The sequence below is a fragment of the Papilio machaon genome, chromosome 18 (assembly GCF_912999745.1).
Source record: "Papilio machaon chromosome 18, ilPapMach1.1, whole genome shotgun sequence".
In the NCBI taxonomy this organism is placed as follows: Eukaryota; Metazoa; Arthropoda; class Insecta; order Lepidoptera; family Papilionidae; genus Papilio; species Papilio machaon.
The window spans coordinates 4,000,444-4,012,629 of NC_060003.1; the positions used below are offsets into that span (position 1 = coordinate 4,000,444).

Sequence of the window (12,186 nt, forward strand, 5' to 3'; positions counted from 1 at the left end):
TGAAAACCTAAGTTAAAATTAATTTTACTTTTCTCCAAATAAATTAAGATAGACTTAAAAGAAAATATATCCGCCATTGATAAAGGTTTACATGGAAGAGAATGCACGCACGAACAAAGCTTTATCAGCAAACAACATTATGGGACTATTTAAGTTGGAGCTTGGTATCGGATTAAATTGTTGACGTGAGGCAACAAAGACAAAGTACCTTGAGACTTAGGAACAGTGTCATGCTTTAATGTATTGGAATATAAAGCACAAAACACACGTTGTATTCAACAGATTAGCTTCATTTTGAATATTGTGCTGCGATTGCTCACACAATTTGCAGCGACTGAGCGTGATATTTTAATCCCGAGCAAATTTTCATGTAGAGGCATTTGCAACCATAATTTTTTATCGTGCTTTGAAATATGTTAACGGTAATGGTCTTTATAATTGATTACAATATTGTTTTAGCTATATTTGAAATAAAATATAGAAATAAAAGTTTTTATGTTAGATAGGTATTGCGAGATAAATTATACATAATATTAAATTAAAGCAAATTTATTTAAATTAAATAAGTGTTAGGATATCATTATATTAATAGTAATGGGGTGGCTGGGGTGTGGGTTTCTCTTTATTTCTTTATTTTAAAAACGTGAAACTTTATATACAATAAATCTTATAGCTAATTATTCTAGGTTAAAAACTGTTTAAAACTCCACTATGTACAGTTTGTTAAAAACTCATAAATAGTAATCAAAGGTTAAAAAAAACAATATGTCATATTAAAGGCTAAACTGTTAAAAAACTTTTAAAACTATAAATTGAGGTTAGAACCTATAAATTTAATAATAAAAACTTGAGAGGTGTCAAGGGACACCCGGATGGAACGAAGTTCCTTTCTATTAATTAGTGAAGGAACCAAAGTTTATTCTATGAATAAAAAACTTAAGTCTTCACAAGAAGTACATTTTATTTCTATGAATTTTCGTTATATATTCTCACGTCGTTGCCATGGTGAAGTAGACGTTAAAAGTGTCGTGACAACTTTTCGTAAGAACTTTTTCCGTCTAGCCCCCTTTCACAACGCGCGATAAGGAACTTCGTTCCAATAAAGGTTAAAAAATAATTAAATAAAATTAATAAAAAGCTAAAATAGTTAAAACAATAAATTAAATAAATAAACTAAACCAGCACCTTATACCTATTAATGGTCGCGAGGGACTGTGGACGAGGGAGAATGGACTCTTTGCAAAATTCAATAAATATTTCTCTCTTGTCTTTATTTTTGATTAAAAAGCACAGTTAAAGTTACGACGACTAGTTGCACTAATTAAAGAAACTCAGACAGAATGCGAATTTATTAAAATGGATTTTCACTGTCGAAACTACTTCCTTATAAAAGTGTAGTAGTCACTCTTATTTTCATTATGTATATATTAATTTACAAACCTGTAACTCGAGTTTTTGTGTTGTGCGTATTTTTTGTTTAGTTAATTATGAAACGTTGGGTAGAATTAAAAATACGTAAATTATTTATTTTTCATTTATTTTTCATTTGATAAATTATATGAATATTATTAGTTTAAACTCAACACTAACATTTTTAACTATAAACCCTAACTTAAGTTTGGTCTTACTTCATACTAATGTTATAAATGCGAAACTTTAGATAAATAGATGGATGGATTGATGAACAAATAAATAGGTAATTTACGACTCAACGATATAACTATGCGAGCTGATAACCGCGAGCCAGTTGACGAGTGACCGAGCGACCAGCGAACCGTTAAAAAAGACCGCGCTTAACATCTCATACTGTCCCATGACTCACTGCTCGGAACGCATATCATGGTAGGTTAAAATTAAGCTGAGCTGCGAGTCAGTTTACTGATCTGCTTCACACATGAGAACCGTTAGCTGATCTTTAGTTTATCAATGTCAATTGAGTTACCCATGACTAATACATAAGTTACAATAAGAGTTTTATAACAAACAAGTGTTTAGAAAGCAAAAATTTTGTAGAGTCGTTAGAAGCAAATTATTCTTATAAATGTGTATAAAATTTTGATGGTTAATCATTTTTTAAATTTCCTTAGTAGTTTTTGTGTTACATACAAACAATCAATCAAATCAATCTAGGAATAATTAATTAAAATATGAATGCAAAAACAACATATTCATGTACGCTCAAAGCTAAAAAGTTTCTTATTAAAAATAGACTCTCTTGAAAATACTTCTACTAATACTTCAAATACTATACATTGATCTTGCTATAGTAAAATGTATAAATTATCCTTCTTTGTTATGTCACATTAATAAAAAATGCCATTAAAACGACAACTAACAACGCAGTAGGACTTGAACAATGATTACGTGATCACCAATTATTGTGTTATTTTAGGAACTCAGGCATGTTTATTAGAAGATAAACCGGTTCAACTTTACTCACTACTATTTTATTGATAATATAAAGAGAAAAGATTTGATTGTTTGCTTGCAGTGAATGGGCTCCGAAACTACTGAACCGATTTGAGAAATTCTTCCACTGTTAGGAAGCTATGCTATCGCCGGCTGACATAGGCAATATTTATTGTTATCTTTTATTTTAATTATTTTTAAGAAATGAGTAATGATAATATATATATACATTTTACTTTCTTTCGATATCAATTATTGTTAGTGGGTTTATTTTGGAAAGTTGGAGTAAACTCTCCAACTGATGGTACAAATATCGTCCCTTTGTTTACAACACAGCTCAAGTCGAAAATTGTCAGTGATAATAACTTATACATAATCGTTGCCACGAAGTACGAAAAAAAGTTGATTTTCTGAGACCAAAATCTTTCAAACCTTATTGTTATTTTGTGTCAAAGATAATCATAGTGATGACGATATGTTTTATACATACATTTTGGTCTCAGAAACCCATGGTAAGTTAATTAAGTTAAATTAAACTTATTCTAAATAAATAAAATATATTTATATGTATTTAATGCTTGTTGTGTTAACCTTGAAAATTAAAAAAAAAACGGATGAAATTTTGAAATTTACTTTGATACAATTATTTGAATATAAATTTGTATCATAAAAACCATTATGAACATTCTGATTTCGATTCAACTGAAATGAGTATTCTGAAAATTATTATCTTTCATATTCAAAGTAAATCCTCCAAAGTCGATTGTATTTCCCTAGACGCGACAATTCCAATCAAATTTTCTCGTAATGAACGAAGTTTATTGTTTTTCGCCGCGCAATATTGAAAATTAATCTTATATTTGCATGACATTTTGCTATGACAATGGTATTGCTTTTATAATAAACTTTTATATACTTAGAAAAAAAAATAGACGGGTAGACGGCTGGCTGTAAACATTTAGGCCAAAAATTTAAGGTTTATAAAATCATGTGCACCGATCCCACGTACGTGGTTTAAGGCCAGGAAGATGATATTTTGAACAAAGTAGCTCAGAACTACTACGGTAAAATTCGATATATTTCAGTAACTTTAACTTAAGGTATGTCATCAGTTCATAAACGTTTCCACCGAGGAGCTTGTCACTAGACTATATGTTGGGTAGGGCATGACTTCACACATATTTCGCAATTTCTTTGCAGACATGTGCAGGTTGCGTCACAATGTTTTTTCTTTAACGTAAGAACAATTTTCAAATTATTATTTTATTGTTTTTCCAAAACTTACCTTTTGGTTATACGCGCATGTAATATGCATGTAGCATATTATATGCGCGTATTAGCAGCTTAAAATTACAAGTGTTACAATTAATGGTGTGAATAGTTCGTTTTTTTAATGACTAAAGTAGCACTTGTTCACCAATTGGAAACACATTAGTATTATTCTAGATAACATTCCAGATGAGAGAAAATGCATAACACAAAACAACAAATGGTGAGAATTTAAAAAGAAAGTCGTGTTAGTTACACTATTTATAACTCAAGAACGGCTGAATCGATTTGACTGAAAATTGGTGGGCAGGTAGCTTAGAACCAGGAAACGGACATAGGTTAGTTTTTACCCCGTTTTCTATTTTTTATTCCGCGCGGACGGAGTCGCGGGTAAAAACTAGTATTTTATATTTTAAGTTCTTATTAATTTGAACGTGGGAACTGATGCGATATTTTTTATGTTTAAGGTTGCCAGACCGTGGAAAATTTCTATATTATCATTTTGTGACGTAGGTTATTCGACTTTAGGCTATTATTGAATTGTAAAAAAAATATTATGGTTACTTTTTAAGAAGTCATTTGTATTAGACTAAAGATATTTCGAAATACGCTTGTATAAATATAACTACATATTTTATTTGTATTTGTACAATTACGAGTCGTGGAATTTTATTGACCCTTGCATTGTTTTGTAGTTTTTATTTATTTTTATTGGGATAAATATAAATTTTATTAGTCTTTTTTGCTAGAATTCTATCTGATAATTTAAAAATCAGCCTCAAGTCTTAGATGTGATCGATTCCTAGCATTTGGCTGACTATTTTTTGTCTAATAACTTCATTTAGTAAATACGGTTATATTAAATATAATTAGTTGCGTATAAGTTTTTCAAAACGTCAACATTTTTGTTCTACGCAACTATCCTTATGACCCGAGTTGACTACTGAGCTTTTTTATTTCCATACCCGAACAATTCGGGTGTAAAGCCACAGTGTAAAAAACTCAGTACCGCAATATTTTTTGCGAACGTTACAAGTTTGTTGATCTTTACAGCTCATTTGTTATGTTACGTGGGAGTGCATGACTCGTTGTCTATTTTAAGATTTACTGTGGACATAGAGTTGCTTAAAGTAAAAGTTACTTTGTTATTCTGCGGTGGTTTATCTACTATGTTTATTGATATTATTATTGTTAATAGAATAAAGTAAATTAAAGATTGAACGTCAACAACTGATAGGAATTGTAATTAGTTAGAAGACATCCGAGTCTCCTATCTGAGATGCCAAGTTCGTGCGAAACTGGCGACATCTGTCCGAACTGATGAGTTGACAAACTTTGCGCAACATTGATATTGTCCGACAAGAAAATTGCTCGGAAATTCTGCTAACAAGAAATACCTATATAAAATTAAAAAGATTCATTCATACCACTTATGAAATTTAAAAGATTTTATAACGTAAATGTGAGCGATTGAGTTGGTATAGGTAATCCTAGACGTATTACTTATACTATCCAAATTCTTAGAGATTCAGAGATAGATTCAGATATTATGAAAAGATGGCAGTAAGAGCACCTAAAACCGACGAGCAGGTATGGAAGTTGATGAGGCGAGAAAGGATGTGTGAGGATCAAACGAGATCCGTAATCTCTTTCTACCTCTTTGGTAAGATTTATGTTGATGTTTACGTTAAGAAAATTGTATTCGATTTTGTTTTTGAATAGGCTATGGACAAACGTTTTTGCACTATAGTCAAAGATAGATCAGGATGGATTAGAAACGTATTTATAAAATGTTAAAATAAATAACATTTTTAAATGGAACTGTGGCATATAACGTTTGAGATTAACATTTATTACTTTATAATTAGCATTCTGCTGACGTTACAAACTAGACTCTAAATGTCACGTTATGAAATTGTGATAAGTTAATTAATTACTTTATATTTCATTTGCATTTAAATTTTAAATCAGCAAATAAAACAAAAAAACAACCCAAGTATTTTTTTACTTTATTGATTCGGTGTTATCGTTTTTTTAATTTTTTTTTTTAAGAATTTTAAGGCGTGAGTCCCTCGATTCGTATTTCTTCCCTTTGTGTCATGCATTCAGCCGGTGTATTTTTTTTACAATAGACAGACAAGGAAATCTGATTCCGTGGACGTGTAGAGCAAAATTATTATCACTAGCGCCCTTTCTATGCCCACGTAGGTTATACATATTTTCTGATATAACTAACTGCGACTAACGTTTTTGACTATATCATTGTTGTTTTATTTTTTAGTATATAACCATATTTGGAGAAGATGTAACAAAATTTCAAATAGCCTAAACGTACCATGCCATAAATAAAATGATACATGCAACATTGGTAGACGCCAGTAATAACAACATCTGTTTCACGAATTGGCCGGCTCGCCCGGTGAAATACCACGACCAAAAGGAAAACAGACCTGAAGTGGAAGCAATTCCGCATTTTGTCAAATGAGTGTGGTGCGGAGGTCTAATTTTACTCCTCTTTCCTTATACGCAAAGGATAGGAAGTGGAAGTGGATTTGACGGAATAGGAGATGCATAGGAGAGGGGAATATTCTGATGGCTTTTACCGTTCCTAATAAACTTAGTCTAAAAATAAACTCTGCACTTTCACAAATATTTATTAACTAACTTTCACCCTCGACTCCGTTCCCGCGGATTCAAAAAAAAAATTTTAATTAGCCTATGTGTTTCTACAGATTACGTTCTATATCCGTACCAAATTTCATCCAGATCCGTTCAGAAAAAAAAGGCGATAATTACATTTGGAATAGGTTAATGAATACCGTTATGTAACAAATTTTAATAGTTATAAAGTTATTTAAAACCGAATTCTATAAAATACTAGATTACTTAAATATCAAGGTTGTATTGAAACAAAAATATGTTTATGGAAATATATATAATATTTTATTAATTAATGAATTATGCAAATATTAGTTTTAAAACAACAAAACACGTATCACGGTTTGAACAGTAAAAGTATAAATGTTATGTAATATATATATATTTATAAAATTTTAGTGTTTATAAGTAATAAAGAAAAAAAAAGAAAAAATAGTATATTTTCGTGAACACTTTGTATTTGAGTCACTTATAAAATAAAAATAATTTTTGAAATTTCTGGCTATCTGTGCGCAAGTCCGTTTTTGTTTTGGGTAATCACCGAAATGGCTGAGCTGATTCTGTTGGGATTATGGCGGAAAAAAGTTTATGGATGGGTAAATAATACTAATGTATGTCCATGGGAGTCAATGATCACCTCAGTGTTCTCGCAGCGCGTTTGCCCCATGCTCTTATAAAAAAAAAAAACTTGAGAGAGAACGAAGTTCCTTTCAATTAATTAGTGAAGGAACCAATGTTTATTCTATGAATAAAACACTTAAGTCTTCACAAGAAGTACATTTTATTTCTATGAATTTTCGTTATATATTGTCATGTCGTTGCCATGGTGAAGTACCGCTCATTCGTCTATACCAAAAAGTGTCGTGACAACTTTTCGTAAGAATTTTTTCCGTTTAGCCCCCTTTCACAACGCGCGATAAGGAACTTCGTTCCAAAATGATATGCTGTTTTTTTTCATTCTGCACTGACGAAGTCGTAATTTGATTTCAAACACATCAAAGAATCTTGTAGCAAATCGCATAATCAGTATGCAATTTCGGATAATCTGTTACGACGATAAAAACTTGTTACTAAAAATATAAAGTCACGAGCTATTTATAGATCAGGTGTGTTCACGCGTCCAATTCATGGCCGCAGCAAACAAATCGACATTCGACATAGAAATAAAATTATGATCGTACACTTCCACATGCGAAAAATCCGAAAAAGAACAAAGTGCTGTCTCTTGTAGTTCAAAGAACATGAAAGGGATAAAAACATTATTTTTATATGGTTACATGGAGCTTGTAAACGTTTTTATATTAACCTATTGTTTCGTGTTTTTTTTGTACTGTTATTAGAAGTTACATATCGATAGACATAAAATGTTATTGATACTAAACTTATCTACAACTAACAGTGGTCCGCGACTCCGTTCTCCGATTGAAAAAAAAAATCTATTAATAAAGATAGCCTATGTTACCCTAGGTGTGTAGTTCCGTGACAGTAAAAGAATTTTTCAAATATGTTCCGTAATTTTGGTGTCTATTCAATGCAAACATGTAAACAATTAAATCTTTCCTCTTGATATTAGTAGTGCCGTGTTAATGTTACTAATCTTACTTCTTAGTAATTAATTTAGAACAGATGTAGAATATAGTTTGAAAGAACAGACTTCTTACTAAATTTTTTTTAATGCTGCACGAACAGAGTCACAGGCGACAGTTAGTGTATTATAACGTCGAGTTTCAACTGCAAAACTAATATAAAACAATACCCTAGTATTATTATTGTTACATTATTATTATATTCTGCATACATATTTCATTTATCTAATTACATATGCAGGACTTGAGCAGGTTAAAATATTACAAACTTCTTAAATTGTAAATTAAAACAGAACGTACAAGGTCAATTCAAGATCAGTGTCTTGTTTTTTCTTATCTTTAATATAACGATCCGCCGATCTAAGGATTACAATAACATTCGCAAAACCTGATCATTCTTCTTGACGACAGACAAATCATTTTTGTACATCCGTAACAATTTTCGTATCGATTATTGGGTTCGGCCATCCGTTTACTTGCTTGCGCGGTAATACTTCAATACAAACACGGTCGAATAGACATTACTTTAAATAATAATACTAATCCTATTGTTATTGCCACGTATATAATCAGATTAATTCATGCATTCAACGTTAACATCGTCGGAGTTACATTGCAAGGCCACAAACAATAATGTACATAATATACATGTACATTAATATATACTATATATCATAGTTACGCTATACTTGAATAGTAATGTTTAATAGTTATAATGGAATGCAGGATGTTGTATAATTTATATACATGTTTATTTATAAAACAATCACGCGTTACGAGAATGTTATGAAATACTTTTCGATATAAATGCAACAATAGCGTACTTTGATACAGACTCAAATATACGCATAAAATTATGTTACAGTATTACTACAAAATAAAATCTACCTACCTTTTTTATTTTATTATCCAAAAGGTGGCAACTGGCCACGAGAATTCGTCAAAATAACGAAGTGACCGTTGCCCTTAGGCATCTGCATTTGCAAACGCGTTGTATACTTTGAATCGACAACTAAGGTGATGTAAAAAGAGGACATTACCCCTTCCTGTGCTTCCTCTCGTCTGTGAAATAAATATCCCTCTCCTGTCCCTTCCTATAAGAAAAGTATAGAAAAGGGAAGAAAGGTAAAATTAGGCATCCGGCACGCACTCATCAGACGTAACGAGGAATTACTTCCACTTCACGACTGACTTCTGTTTGGTCGGGGTAATGCAAGGGGCGAACCGACCTATTTAGCAAAAGATGTTAACACTGTTTGTTTATTTTTAAACACTTAGCAGTAGTAGAATCTGCAGCAGCATAAGCTACTGCTCGAATCGCATGTCGCCCGGTGTCACGACAACAGAAAACGGGCATGCAGTGAAACTATTGCCGCATTTCTTCTATTGAGTGTGCGTTGCGAAAAAAAAATTTTTGTCCTCTTATTCTATCCTTTTCTTATCAGGAAAGGATGAGAAGTGGAAATAGATTTAGTGGGGTAGTGTACGCATAGGAAGGGGAAATATTTTTAATGTTTTAAAAACTTAAGTGGAATTTCTCTTCCGATCCAAGGTAGGCAACTCATCAAGTGGCAGCCTGCTTGTTTGCTATCTATACTAATGTTACTATTGAGGCAGAGTGGTTTGGACATGTTATGCAGAGGTATGATTGTTCATACAAACAAAAATGTAATGAGATTGAATGTTAATGGCTATAAAGGTAGAGGAAGACCAAAGAAAGTATGGATGGATTATGTGAAAGAAGGGGGTAAATTCAGTTATGAAGGCTGATAGAGATGTATGGAGGAGTAGTACATACTGTGCCAACCCTTCAAAGGAATAAGAGCAGGATGATGATTACAAAGAGAAAAGATTTGATTGTTTGTTTCTTTGTATTGAATAGGCTCTGAAACTACTGATTCAATTTGAAAAATTATTTCACTGTTGGGAAGCTACACTCACTATACCCGGGTGACATATTCTTTTTTAAATTCCGTGCGGATCTGGCCACTGGAAACTGCTAGTCGTATATGAAATTAAAACAAATGTATTTTCAGAAGATTGTTTTTGGACTTCAATTTGTAATTAATTTTATGTTTAACTTTCTACCAAAACCTTTAATTTTTTTTTTACTAAAATGTTTGCCCAGACTTGGTGTCTTAAGGCGACTACATTTAAGTAATGTACCAACTCAATTTAATTTTATTTGTAAGTATAAGAAAATGCTTTTATGATAATTAATTTTATCTTCAAGGGCAAAAGTCGTTATACCAAATGTCGTTTATTAATGGCTACTATTTTAATTTTAATGATGACATTATACCTCTATCTACTTTTTCTAATTTAATTTTGAAGCTGCTATCAGGTTACACATTAATCAATTTCGAATTGATGACTTTTTTTTCAAATTAATTAATTTAACGGTATAAGAATTTTTTAAACCTTAATTAAAATTTTGGAATACGTTTTTGGAATTTGTGATTCAATTAATTTTTTAATTATACGAAATAAATTAGCATTTTTAATTATGTTCGAACCAGGATATCAAGTTATTGGGATGTATATACATTTTTTAATTTTATTAAATTAAGAAAAATAGTACATACTGTGTCGACCCTCCACAGGATAAAGGACAAGGAGACGATGATGATGTATGTTCCTTGGAAATATTATATTTTTCACTTCCTGAGAAATTTATTAGTAGAAATGTATATAATAAGCAAAATGAATTATGTAAACACGCTCATTACTTCCAAGGTCAATTATTATAATGATAACACATTCAACGGCTCAATTGATGCAACTATTTATCAAGAGCAAGCATAAAAAAGACATGAAAATTAAAATTAAACATTGTGTCAATCGCATAAAGCACAATTTTATTTGCCGTAAAAATATTCTCTATTCCTAGCCCCGGTCTGTATGAACGGACCCTAACAGGAACGTGTTACACTAATTGTGGGTTTCGACTGCAGTGACACTTGTATTGACACATATTGTTGTTTCAATTTTTTCAATGCATATGACAGGGATGATGATATGTTTTTGTATAATTGTTTCAGCAGTGGAAATTCATGGCTAAACATAAACATTGCTGTAATTCAACACTATGTAAATAACGGAGATAGGAAACAAAGAGCATTCATGTTCAAATATTGTATGTTAGTATCTAGGAAACATATTTAATACATACATAGGATAAATACACTGCAACTACGACTTAACGAAGTAATCGACCTCTAGAAATATATACAACGGAGATCCATAGTATATTTTTAATTATTTTCTATGGAAGAAATGACATATCAAAACAGATCGATCCCTCTTAAAATGACAGATGAGGCTTTTTGATTGCTATTGCCATTTTTTATACAGCAGGTTAGGCAGAGATCACGGACCTGATACACCTCTCTCGCTTCTTCTACATTCATAAATTAAAATTTATGAAACTAAAAATGATTGGAGATTGATTATTAGGTTAGAAACCTTAGTCCAGTGTCTTAGAACCGTCGCTAATGATTGCTTTCTTTCATAAAAATAAAGTGTTTTTTATAGGTAAATACTTCGTTGAGTTATCATATTCAGAAAATGCTACATGCTAAATGGGCAAAGAAGTATTCAAAAGTTATCAGTGAACAAATAAAAACAAAATGTTATCACCACTTTTAAACCTGATCGCACACAATGGCATCGTTCTGACACTGTTCGTCAAAATTCCTTATCCTTGTATCCTGGAAAGAATTAAGTTTGAGATAATTTCTTTTTAATTCACCTTGACGTGCGCACGTCATATAACTACTTAAAATGATACTTAATACTCGAGAGTTGCCTGCAGCGATGTATAAATCTGATTACGTAAGATATTGAGAAAAACTTCCAACGATTATTGTCTTTTTTTTCTTCCATTCTGACGCCATAGAAACTAAAGGACTGAACCAATTTTGAAGTGTCATTCGTTTCGTATTTTTCCATGGTATGTCAGGGTCTACAGTAAGTCGGGTTTATTGGTTTTTTCAAAATTTAGAACCAGTTATTTTAATTGGTTCGTTTCGCAGATACTCGTTTTATGGTCTTAGAACCTCATAGTTTATACCTACTTAATTGGTTTTTGGATCCGAAAAAGTCCAATTTTAGTAGTTGCATTATTTATTTAACGTCTTATAAATCAAATGTTCTCGGTTCATAAAAATCACTTAATTGATTATAAAATCAAATAATATAAATTTAACTATAATAAAATGATCGTAAAATATTTCTAATTTTTAAAACATCACCGGTATGGAGA

The 12,186-nt window shown here is 31.3% G+C and overlaps 1 protein-coding gene across 4 annotated transcripts in view; it reads left to right on the top strand.

Annotated features, from left to right (window-relative positions):
• Positions 1-12,186, top strand: part of LOC106721157 (atrial natriuretic peptide receptor 1) — a 110,343-nt gene that overhangs the window by 74,314 nt on the left and 23,843 nt on the right. The window lies entirely within an intron of this gene.